This window comes from Apium graveolens, chromosome 5 (assembly GCF_009905375.1).
Source record: "Apium graveolens cultivar Ventura chromosome 5, ASM990537v1, whole genome shotgun sequence".
Taxonomy (NCBI): domain Eukaryota; kingdom Viridiplantae; phylum Streptophyta; class Magnoliopsida; order Apiales; family Apiaceae; genus Apium; species Apium graveolens.
Window position 1 is genome coordinate 94040309 of NC_133651.1, and position 13859 is coordinate 94054167.

The window sequence follows — 13859 nt, forward strand, 5'->3', positions numbered from 1 at the left end:
CTAAGATTGATCAAGTGAAGAAGGATATTTCTGAAAGATTGGATGCTAAACTTCCAGAAGTAACAATGCTTGAAATTAAAAGACAACTAAGGAAGAACTCTGATCTTGCCACAAAATTGGAGTCCTTGGAAAAAAGGATGACTGCTATGGAAGCTTCTCTCACAGCTATACATCTACATCAAGCACAGCAAACTCAACTGCTGCACAATCTTCTTCCTCCAATCTACTTGATGATAACAAAAAGGGGGAGAAATCATTATCTTAAGTCAGTCAAGCAGATCCATCTAGTGATGGGGAGAAAGTGGTAAACGTACAAATCAGCCAAGTAATTGTTCCAAAAATTACTCTGCCAAAACCACCAGTATTGGACAACATTGATCTGATCCACATAGCAGCTGCTAAGCTTGAGTCAAATTCAATTCCTAAGATGCTTGATGTTGCAGCTGTGGAGAAGGAACTAGATGATAAATGGAAAAAGATAGATGCAGAAATTCAACAAAAGTTTGGGCCAATTCAGAATTCAAACAAAGTCTTCAATCATCACTCTCAAGTCAAGCAGATTTGTGTGAATAAAATTTGTATGAATTATCTTTAAAAATGCCAAACATCTTGCATCAAATCTCCAAAAGAAAATCTTATCATGAAGCCTAAAATAAACTACTCAAGGTTTTCAGACAAAAATCCTGTGGATATTGTGTATGAGACACCTAGGCCAAATGAGAAGAAGCTGTTGGCTTGGTCAATTGTATTTTTCATGGATCCTACAGATTCAGCACTTAAAAGAAGAATTTCCAAGATTTACAGAAATGGTAAAGAAATCTGTGTGGTGGTTGGACACCCTCAGTTTGTAGAAGCTAAAAAGGAAGATACTGAAAGAATAAGGCAAGAAAAGAAGCAAGCTGCCTTAGATGCTAAGAAGCTTAAACAAAAGAAGGAGCAAGCTGCTATCTTAGCCAAACTTCAAGTTGTAAAGACTACAACTGAGATTTCTGCACAACCATCTGTAATTGCTGAACCTCAAGATCAAAAAGTACAAGATGAACCACAACAGAAAAGAAGATTCAGATACAAGCTCCACTCCAAAAGAAAATTGGACTTTAGTGATGAGGAAATGGAAGACTACATTCCCAAAAAGTCTACAACTTCAACTCAAACATCAAAACCCTCAATGGTATTTGAAGAATTAAAGGTGGTGAATCCAACAAGGAATAAATATGGTGAGCCCATAATTTCAAAGGATGAGCCAGTAGACTAGGATAGTTTGCCAAATTCCTGAACTAAACTTTCCAATCTTCAACAAGCCAAAGAAGACAAAGACCAGAGCAAGCAAGAAAGTGAAGCCTGTGACTCTCAGATCCATGACCCTAACCAAATCTCAATCTACAGTCAACAAGGGAGATTTGTTATACATCTGTGACATCAAGGAGTTCTCTGACATAAACCTCTACTTAAATGAATTGGAAGAAGTAAGAGGAATTGATGCTCACAGAAATCTTCCTGAAAGGCTGGTGTTTAAATATAAGGGAGGAAAAGAGATAATATGGCCACTTCACAGGATTCTTCTAGAAAGCCAATCTGTTCTAATAAAGATCTACTCATCTTTCAAAAAGAACTTTGGATATAATGTGACTGCAAGGAGATTAGTTCTAGAGAAGATTGAGGAGCAGAGGAGTAATAAAGCTAAAGATGCACTACCAAAAACTATGTCAATTCCCTTCACAGGAAAGAGAGTGCATTTGAGGCCTTATTGGTAGATGGAATTCAGGGATGAAAAGGGAGTAAGAAGATTCTTCAGATTGGAGGACCAGTTGAGTATCTCTAGCAATGAGACTCTATTGGAAATGCAAGAAATGCTAGATCTCTCAGAAGCTGATGAACTTGAGTTCTATAGACAACTCCAAAATCAGATAGAAGAGAACAACAGGAGGCATGGAAAGATATCCAGACAATCAAGGAAATAGACTTACCTGCTCAGACTAGAGGAGCACCTTGATAATGATTGTGAGAAACTTCTTTGTATACTTTGCTTTGTTCAATTTTCAGTAAATAATGTAGCACTTATCAATTTCATCTACTATTTTTATTCTGTATCTTTAGGATGTTTTGTTATCAAGTTTCTCTTAATTTATGGCTACAATTCCAGTAGACATAAATTAGGGGAGATTGTTAGGAATATGTTGTGAACTTGATGATAAATTAAATAAAACACCTTAGTAGATTTAACTTAGTGTATTTTATAGCACTCGACGGATGATCAAATATAGTCCCGACAGATGATTTAATATAGTCCCGACGGATGATGATTTGACATCCACCGGGTGAGTAGCTTATGTAAAAATAAGATCTGTAGCACATTTCTACAAATTATTTTGTGTAGATTTTGTAGGAGCATATGAGTCATGTTGACTACTAGTGGATATGCTAAATAGGTTGATTAATTGTAAATATAAGATGTCTTGTAATTCTATATAAGTGAAATGGAGTCAAGTGACATATAGCTACCCGACAGATGATCAACAAAGCTACCCGACGGATGATCAACAAAGCTACCCGACGGATGACAAGCATGTACCCGACGGATGATCAAGTTCAAATATCTATTGATAGTGACAACACAGTCACATGCGTTGGGTGTTTTCAAAAGGAATGTGGCAGTCTGTTAAGCAGGAATTTGAGAACAAATAAGCATTACCATTTCCATGCTATTATGAAGGTATTCAAAATTGCTGGAATAGAGTAGTGAAGTAGCATGGAGTTAGACTAGATATGTTTGTTTTATTATATTATCTTATTATCATGTAAACTTGGTGATATATAAACCAAGTGTAACCAGTAGAACATTCTAACTAAGCAAACACATTTCAAAGAGAGATATATATATTCAAGCTTCACAGGGTTCTCATTCGATATATATATATCTCTGGTGGATACTTTCAAATCCACCAGAAAGTTTTAAAAGCTTGCGTTTTTATTACTTTGTGTTTTGATTATATAACTACTTCATTCTGCAATCTGCAAATCAAACACTTATATATTCATCGAGTTAGAACTGTTTTAAATCTTGAAAAAGTAGCCAGAATTACATTCAACCCCCCTTCTGTAATTCTTGTTGTATTGTTAGGGAATAACAAGGGGACTCAACAAGTAAGGGGGAGAAAGTGATCAACATCCAAGTCAGTAAAGTAATTGTGCCAGCAATTGCTTTCAATAAGCCACAAGCTATGGATAGCATTGATCTCATCAATCTAGCAGCAGTAACACTGGAATCAAATGATAAATTGAAAAATATTGATGTAGCAACAGCTGAGAAGTATTTAGCTGATAAATGGAAGAAGATTGATGATGACATTTAGAAGAAATTTGGTCAGATAAAGAAACCAGACAAGATTTTCTTCACTACTCTCAAGTCAAGCAAATCTCAGTGAATGAAATGAGTCTAGGTAGCTTGGAAAAAGGCCAAACTTCATGCATCAAGTCTCCAAAAGCCAATCTGATTTTGAAGCCTAAAAAGAACTATCCAAAGTTCTTAGACAAAAATCGTGTGGATCTTATATTTGAGACACCAATGCCAGATGAAAAGAAGCTGTTGGCAAGGTCAATTGCATTCTTCAAAGATCCAACTGATTTAGTGCTGAAAAGAAGAATTGCCAAGATATACAGGAATTGGTAAGGAAATCTGTGTGGTGGCTGGACACCCTCAGTTTTTAGAAGCCAATAAGGAATAAAAGGAAATAATTAAGCAAGAAAAGAAGCAGGTTGCCTTAGATGCTAAAAAGCTCAAACAAAAGAAGAAGCAAGCTGCTATCTTGGCCAAACTTGAAGCTGTAAAAACTACATCTGAGATTTCTGAGAAACCGCTTGTGATTACTAAAGCTCAAGATCATAAAATGCTAAATGAACCCCAACAGACAAAGAAACCAAGATACAAGCAAAGAATCAAGAGAAAATTGGACTTCAGTGATGAGGAATTAGAAGACTACATTCCCAAACAGTCTAGTTCTACAACTCAAACATCTAAACCCTCAGTGGTGCATGAGGAATTCAAGGTGGATTCAATAAAGAATTTTCATGGAGAGCCTATAATTCCCAAGGATGAGCTAATAGACTGGGAAAGTTTGCCAATTCCTGAACTCAATTTACCTATCTTCAAAAAGCCAAAGAGAACAAAGTCTAGAGCAATCAAGAAGGTCAAGCCTGTGACTGTCAGAACTAAAACCTTAGCTAAAACTCAACCAACTGTCAATAAGGGAGATCTACTCTACATCTGTGACATCAAGGAATTTTCTGATATGAATCTCTACTTGGATGAATTGGAAGAGGTAAGAGGAATTGATGCTCACAGACATTTTCCTAAAAGACTAGTGTTTAAGTACAAGGGAGGGAAAGAGATCACATGGCCTCTTCACAGGATTCTTCAAGAAAGCCAATATGTACTGATAATGGCCTTCTCATCCTTCAAGAAAAACTTTGGTTTTAATGTAACTGCAAGGAAATTGGTCCTAAAGAAGATAGAAGATCTAAGGAGTAATAAAGCCAAAGATGCACTTCCAAATACTTTATCAATTCCATTCACAGGAAATAGAGTGCATTTGATGTTACAACCGGCATTTTCGTGTAATATTAATTGTAAATTTGGTGTAATTATAAAGCCGAATGCCAATATATTCAACTATTGTATGCTTGTGTGAATGAGAATTTCTGCGTCTTAAATTTTCGTTATGTGGTATATGATTTTTTTTAAATCAAAAATTTATTTATTTCTTTCATTTTTGATTTATAAGGAATATTTAAAACCTTGAATAAATTTCTTTCTAAAAGATATTTTGTTCACAAATTTCAAAAGTAGGTTTATAAAATTTCTAAAAATCCAAGTTATTATATGGTATAAATTTTATAATTTTTGAACTTGTATTTTATTTTATAAAAATAAATCTTTATAAATGTTAATTGTCATAATTAGCAAATTACATAGTTTTCCTTGCATGCAAATCCTTTCTATTCAATCCAAAAGGGCTAAAGAGACAATTACCACCCCACTAACTCTTATTTTTCTAGCCAAATTCCTTCTTTACCCTTGCATGCAAAATGATCCAAGTATAAGTGGAGGGATAGTCTTGTCAATTCCTATTTCCACTCACATTTGTCAAAACAAAAACCATAAAACAAGTAAAAGACATGATCATTTCACACTCCACTCACCACCACACTCTTTCTTCTCTCCCTCCTCTCCCTCACTCTCGGCTTCTACCCCCTTCACTCTCGGGTTTTGCCGAGATCAACCCCCTCCCCATTTTCTTCATTCCTCAACCAAGCTTCCACCTTATACTCAAGTAAATGTTACTTCCCATACCATGATCACATATATTCCAAAGAGTTTTGAGTAAAAAGTTTAAGTTTTAAAGTTGCATGTTAAGGTTTTAGTTGAAACTCAAAGTACAACCTTGATTCTTGTGGATTTAAGGTTGTTTTTGAGAGGACTACAAGGAATGGTGAAGTGCCAAGTCTTGAGAAGGAAACTCTTGATGTTAAATGGCCATTCCCTTCCATTTCATTCGGCCATGACCTTAAGGGAGCCGAATGAATAGTCCTTGAGATCATTCTTGTTACTTTGTTCAATTTTAGTATGTTTATGTGATAATGGCTTGAATTTTGTAGTGAAAATTTGATGAAACTCCTTGCATGCTAAGTGATCATCTAGGTATAGCTTATGCTAGGCTTACATGTCAATTTTATGGTAGAATATATTTAGAAAATATGTTGTTTTGGTTTGCAAAACTCAAAGGCATGCATGCATGTGGATTTCTCTTAGAATGTTATAAGATTTTGATCATTCAGAAAGATTTTATTAGTAAGCTTTAATTTCAGTAGGAATAATGTATTAATATTGATTAATGCTCCTTGATGCATGGTAATAATTCGTGTTTATCTTTTATAAAAATGCATATCTTCTTGTTTCAAAAACTTGATGATTTGTGAATTGTGAAATGTGGTTTCTTTTGTTTTGCCATGATTGCATCTTAGGTAAGGATGATCTCCACCAAGATTATTTTGAGTATAAGGGAGTTAGTTCAGTAGATCACCATGTTTAAGTATTGGTTTGGGTATTGGGTTGTTGGTAGTTGAGTTTGTCAAGTCAAAACCTTGGAGAAAGGAGAGTCATAGTTTCTGCGGAAAATTAGTTTAGTACCCTGAGGTTTAGAGTGAGTTTTGACCATGTCATTGATGTGCACTTTAAAGCCCAAGCCACCAGAAGTTAGTATTGGGAGTATATAAAAGGTTTTAGGTGTTGGTTGGAGGTTTGCATGTCATTTGGTTAGGTGCACAAGTAGAATAACAAAATCTGTCCAGCAGGGGACAGTTTTGTTGCAACTTAGAAATAGAGAGATTTGACCATGTCATGGGTAGGCCCTCATTAGGCCCTATTGGGCCTTAGTTAGAGGGAGTGTCAAAGAAGTTTTTCCAACCATAGTTCATAGGATATGAGTTAGAACCACGTGTCACAAGTTAATACAAGTCAGGGTGTTTTATGCCCAGAAAAACAGGGGAACCATGGACTTTAAGTTTAGGCCCAAGAAGGCCCGAGCCAGGCCCTTGAGCCACAACAAGTTTGGGAGATGCCCTTAGGTCAGGAGAGTCTTGTGTAAAAGTTTTGAAGGAAAAATTGTAGTTTAAGAGTGTCTAATGAACTCAAGAAACCATTGTTGTCATTCTGAAATTTGCACCAGTGAGCACTTTCACTTAGCACATAGTTTTAGAACACTTAGGAGTGAGATTTAGGTTGACCACCATAGTTGTAAGATAGTATAAGGTCAGTAGAGAAAAAGGCACAACTGAGGGTCAATAGGTCTCAGATAGTTTAGAAAAGGCACATCGAGTTAGGAAGCCAAAATTTGAAGACTTTGTCTAGTTTAGCGACCAAGTGACTTAAGTTGGGGGATCGAGATCATCCAAGCCTAGTGTTGCATTATGGTGTATATGGTGTTATTTGGTATTAATATATGATATGTGATTATGTGGCTATGTGTGTGCAATTATAATTATATGCATATAGGCCTAAGTGTCATCCGTGTTTAAATTCGGATTGTAAATAGGTTAAGTTGGTGAGAATATATTATAATGAGGATTATTATTATTATTTATGTAGGATCTCGAGACGAGGGAAAACTTGCCATAAAGGTCGAGTGAAGCTTCCAGTTGCTCCTACCAGTCAGACCAGACCAGCCTTTCTCAAGGCAAGTGATTCAACTTGTCCTTCATATTCACTGCTAATAGTTCATACATTGCTGCAACTATCCTGTGTCATTTGATATATTAAATCAAGCGTATCTTATGTTTATCTTTGAATTATATAAAGATGCCATGAACCCTCAAGTACTTATTGCAAAGTAGTCCTATTATGATAAAGTAATTTGCTGCCATGATAGAATAAAGGGTTGTTATAACACTTGGTTGATTCTCTTGATTAACATGCTAATGATTCATAAGCATTGATATCTCATCCTGATACTTGAACCCCTATAGAAACTTACCTTGAATCCTGAAGGCCAGATATTTATCAAAGTGATTCCTCATCGATTGATACCCCTCTTTCTTATCCTAAAGCTTAACAATTCTGATATATCATGAGCTAAAGATCATTTCTTCATACCTTAACACCCTTAATATTCATGAAGCTTATCTTCTTGATGATCCAACACCTGTACCTTAACAAGAAACCATTGCTTTAAGCCCAATTTGGCATTACCCTTCATAATATCCAATAGCCTCACTAAATCCCCTTGTCCAAACTTTGATATATGAAAACCATTCAGTTACCCTAATAGAGTATAGTTTTATGAATCATGGCCCTGAGATTTAGTACCATTTTCCCGTGTTTCGAGTTGATCTATAATCCCTTGATAAAAATATTTACTGTAAAAAGAGATTTTGTTATAATTTGGCATCAGTTTTTGAAATAAATAAAATGTGGGTTTTCAGTCCCAAAGGGGAATAAATGTTTTCTTTGAATAGTGGATCTGGACTGAGACGCGAGTCATTTACACACTTATATTAGGCTTAAAAGTTTCCTAGGGATTCCCATTAATGTTTTAGAACCCAGGGAGGTTCGGGATTACTTCACGGCTGATCACCGGCTGTAATCCGTAGCGTCATAAAATGATTTTGATTAAAAAGTATGATTTTGAAATTGTTTTGATACAAACAGAATGATGCCACCAGCCAAAAGTTTTATCTCTCGATATCATTGGTTATGTCCTCTCACTGTCATTCCTTAACATATATCTCGATTTATGTCTTGCATCGTATTGTTTAGCACTTGTTGAGCATTTGGCTCACTCCTTGCTTTACCCTGATATTTCAGCTAGCAGCTATGGTTAGATTCAAGCAGACTGCCCGTAAGACCTGTGATGCTGATGCTTATGTTCGAGCTTAGGTAGAATAAGAGATAATAGTTTTGTGTGAGGATTCGCTATTTAAAAACAGTTGTAATAGATGGTAGTGTTGGGCTGATCCAAACCCTAAACTGTAAGATCTTGGAGTTGGTTATGTTTACTTCTTCTTGAAATGTTGTAATAGTTATATTTATTTTGTTATTTAAGTTGGGGGCGTGACAGGTTTTCGTATCAGAGCTATGGTTTATAGTCCCTGGACAGCCCAAATAGGTTATATGATATATATATATAGACTATAGATAATACGCGAGAGAGTAGGTTAAGTAAATTTATTATTAATACTCCTCTTATTGGTTGTCAGCAAAGGGCGCATTCCTCGTCATCCTCTGGTTCGGACGACACTATTGCTTTCTCCGTGTATGCTGAGTTGATGCACGAGTTTGACATGCTTCAGGGAAAGTATGACCGACTGAAGAACGTGTACCCGGACAACCGAAACTATGAAGGGAAGCCCAAGGAGCAGATGACTGCGAGACTTGAGACCTTGGTTCAGTACGTCAACACTAAGCTTGAGGAGATGCCAGCGCACCGGGACCGCACCAGCCAGTATATCATTCAGATGGTGGCGGATGAGCTCCAGAGCATTGTGAAGACGCTTCGAGAGGAAAAGACTACCAAGCCCCGTTCAGATGGAGTGGAGCCTTAGTTCTTTCCATTTACCTTTCATGTTGTTGTACTATCAGACTCTGTAGAATCCCCCAGTTGTTTCCATTGTTCCTTTAAATAAGCCTGTTGATCCTAGAATCAGACTTTGTTCTAATCCCATGTATTGTGACCTTTAGATTTCAATAATCATGCTCTATTGTTCTAATTGCTCTCAACTGTTATTATACGCTTTTATATGCATCACCATATCTGCTTAATTTGAAACTTGACCTCACATGTAAATAAGAATGCCATGCGATACCCTCGAATTGTTTTATTATTCATATCTGTTTTGACATAACTCGTATTTCAGGAACATGCCTCCCAAAAAGAAGAACCCCACAACCACATCCACCACAGACCCAAATATTCTTCGACTACTGGAAACTTTGCAACAACAAACCAATGCTATAGCTCAACAACAACTAACTCTTCAACAACGAATTGAAAACCAAGATAACCGCGAACCACACCAACCACCTGAACCACCAGTACCACCTAGACAAGTTGTCACTTTCAAGGCATTTCAGCATGTGAATCCACCTGTATTCCATGATACCACTGATCCAGTAATAGCTAACACATGGATTAAGGAAATGGAAAGGGCTTTTGAGTTGGTACAATTAGGAGATGATCAGAAGACGCCATATGCTACTTACTTCTTGAAGGGCGAAGTCATCTATTGGTGGGAATCAGTAAAAGCTATGGAAGCAACTCAGCAGGTTTCTTGGGAGAGATTTAAGAAGTTATTTCTGGATAATTATTACCCTAAGTACATGCAGAATCAGATGGAGCTTAAATTTTTGGAGCTGAAGCAAGGGAACATGACTGTACTGGAGTATGAGAAGAAGTTTACTGAGTTGTCAAGGTTTGTGACAAAGTATACCAGCACTGAGGAGGAAAAAGCAAAGAAATTTCAGCAAGGATTGGAGCCTTGGATCAGAGATAGAGTGGCTATATTTGAGCTTGAAACTTATGCGGGAGTAGTTCAGAAAGCTGCTCTGATTGAGAATAATGGGATGTAGTCAAGGATAGGGATAACAAGAAGAGGAAGGTTCCATTTTATGGAGAAAAGTCTGAAGCTGGAAGTTCACAAGATCGGAATGTAAAGAGGATCGGATTCCAAAAGGGTGGAAATTTTCAAAAGAAGGGAAATTTGGGTAAAAGGCAAGAATCAAAGGGGAACAACCAGGCAAGCCAAGGACAAGTTGGAGAAAACAGGTTCCAGAGACCCGAATGCAAGCACTGTGGAAGAAGGCACCCCGGAGTGTGTAATAAGTTGAGCATGACATGCTATAGGTGCAATCAGAAGGGACGTTTGGCGAATGAGTGCAAGATGCCGAAGCCAGGAGTTACGTGCTACAAGTGTGGGAAGACTGGACACATGGCTAGGGAGTGTAAGGCAATCGGACTAGTCAAAGCTCTAATGAACGTGGCAAGTACCAGTGCGAGCGTGCCAGCTGAGGTATTGGCATTACCTCCACCACCTACACCAACCCCGCAAGCAACAACAAGGATATTTGATCTGAAGATGAAAGATGCTGTTCAGAATTCTGAGGTGATAGCAGGTACACTTTTACTCAATAATGTCAAAGCTAAAGTATTGATTGGTTCGGGAGCAACAAGATCTTTCATATCAGAATCTTTTATTGATAAGCTTCAATGTGATAAAATGATTATGAGTAAGGTAGTAAATGTGGTAATTACAAACCAAGTGAAGATTCCTGTGAAACAATTCTGTCTGAAGTGTGAGATTGATATTTCGGGGTATAAGTTTTCAGCCGACTTGATACTCTTCAAGTTGGGAGAGTTTGATATAATTTTAGGCATGGATTGGTTAGGAGAAAATAACGCTCAGATTAATTGTAAGACCAAGAAAGTGTATTTAAAGGTGAAGAGTGGAGAGAAGGTAGTATTTAAGGGGCAGAGGCAAGAGCAACTATTTTTTACAATTGTTCAGGCTAAGAAGCTACTTAGAAAAGGTTGTGAGTCGTTCCTAGCGTATGTAGTGGATTCAGAAAAGGGCAACCCCAGCATAGAAGATATCCCTGTAGTTAACGAGTTCCAAGATGTCTTTCCCGACGAACTACCAGGCTTACCACCAGATCGACAAATCGAGTTCGAGATCAACCTTGCTCCAGGCACGGAACCAGTTTCAAAGGCCCCATATAGAATGGCACCAGCAGAAATGAAAGAGTTGGCGAGCCAACTTCAAGAGTTGTTGGATAAAGGAGTGATACGGCCAAGTACGTCGCCATGGGGAGCACCTGTTCTGTTTGTAAAGTAGAAAGATGGGAGTATGCGATTATGCATAGATTATCGGGAGTTGAATAAGGTAACGATCAAGAACCGCTACCCGCTACCAAGAATAGATGACCTTTTTGATCAGTTGAAGGGAGCAAAATGCTTTTCAAAGATCGACTTGAGATCGGGATACCATCAATTAAAGATCAAAGAAGAAGATATTCCCAAGACAGCATTTAGGACCAGATATGAGCATTATAAATTCCTAGTAATGTCATTTGGATTGACCAACGCCCCGGCCACATTTATGGATTTGATGAATCGAGTATTTAAGAAGTATTTGGACAAGTTTGTCGTGGTGTTCATTGATGACATCCTTATTTATTCTAAGTCGGAAGAAGAACATAAACAGCACCTCTGGATAGCATTGGAGATACTCCGTCAAGAGAAGTTGTATGCCAAGTTTACCAAATGTGAGTTTTGGTTAAAGGAAGTTCAATTTTTGGGGCATGTCATTGGAAATGAAGGAGTTAAAGTGGATCCGGCAAAGATTGAGGCAGTTATGAGCTGGGAGAGGCCAAAGACTCCTACGGAAGTGCGAAGTTTTCTAGGGTTGGCAGGATACTACAGAAGGTTTGTCAAGGATTTTTCGAAAATCGCCACACCATTGACCAAGTTAACCAGAAAGAATCAAAAGTTTGAATGGAGTGCAGAATATGAGGATAGCTTTCAAGAGTTGAAGTAGAGATTGGTAACAGCTCCGGTGTTAGTACTTCCAGATGACCAAGGAAACTTTATGATATTCAGCGATGCTTCACATAAGGGATTGGGTTGGGTGTTAATGCAACACAGTAAGGTGATCGCGTATGCGTCAAGACAGTTGAAACCGTATGAGTTGAAGTACCCGACGCATGACTTGGAACTAGCCGCCAAAGTGTTCGCACTAAAGATTTGGAGACATTACCTCTACAGAGAAAAGTGTGAAATCTACACGGATCACAAGAGTTTAAAGTACATTTTCACTCAAAAGGAGCTCAATATGAGGCAGAGGAGATGGCTGGAATTGATCAAGGACTATGACTGCTCGATAAATTACCATCCTGGAAAGGCGAATGTTGTGGCCGATGTTCTAATTAGGAAGGAGAGATTGAATATGATGGCAACATCAAAGGAGTTATCTGAAGAAATCAAGAGATTTGAATTGGAACTTTGTACTTGTGGAAAAGTTGAGGAAGTTTATCGTGCAATGACTTTTCAGCCAACATTGGTGGAAAAGATAAAGAAATGTCAAGGAGAAGTAATGGAGAAAGAGAAGAATTAGTAATCTGGAGAGGAGATTAATACTCAAAGGGATGAGCAAGGGATACTAAGGTTTTCTTCCAGAATATGGATTCCTCATGTACCTGAATTAAAGAATGAGATCCTACACGAAGCCCACAATTCGAAATTTTCAATCCACCCGAGAAGTACCAATATGTATCGGTACTTAAAGAAAAACTTTTGGTGGCCAAATATGAAGTGAGACGTAGCGGAATGGGTTGCGAAGTATTATACTTGTCAGAAAGTGAAGGCAGAACATTAACGACCAAGCGGATTAATTCAGCCCCTAAAGATTCCAGAATGGGAATGGGAAAATATCGCTATAGACTTTATAGTAGGACTACCGTGAACGAAATCTGGGCATGACGCTATATGGGTTATAGTTGATCGTCTTACCAAGTCAGCGCATTTCCTTCCAATTAATGAGAAGTCGTCATTAGACAAATTGGTTCATCTGTATGTGCGCGAAATCGTACTAAGGCATGGAGTACCCGTATCAATAGTTTCATACAGAGATCCCCGATTTAACTCGAGATTTTGGAAGCAATTTCAGGATTGTCTGGGCACGAAGTTGAATATGAGCACGGCGTACCACCCGCAGACTGATGGCCAGAGTGAAAGGATAATTCAAACAATCGAAGACATGTTGCGCAGTTGTGCAATCGATTTTGCAGGAAGTTGGGATGACCACTTGTCCTTGATTGAATTCTCTTATAACAGTAGCTATCATTCCAGTATCGGTATGCCACCATACGAAGCTTTGTACGGGCGAAAATGTAGATCACCAACAAGTTGGGATAAAGTCGGAGAAGGAAGAATTCTCGGCTCAGAATTGGTACAACAGTTGCATGACACAGTCAAATTAATTTAGAAAACGTTACTGGCTGCTCAAGATAGACAGAGGAAGTATGCGGATCCAGCGCGTAAGGATGTTCGATTCCAAATTGGCGAAGCTGTTTTGTTGAAGGTGTCACCTAGAAAAGGGTTGTCTAGATTTGGCAAGAAAGGGAAGTTAGCACCTAGATATATAGGCCCTTTTGAAATTTTGAGTCAAGTGGGGAAGGTGGCCTACGAGTTGGCCTTACCACCTCAGTATCAGCATGTACATAATGTGTTCCATGTGTCGTTGCTTAAGAAATATAATCCTGACGCTAACCATGTCATAGAATATGAACCTGTAAAAATTCAGGCAGACCTGTC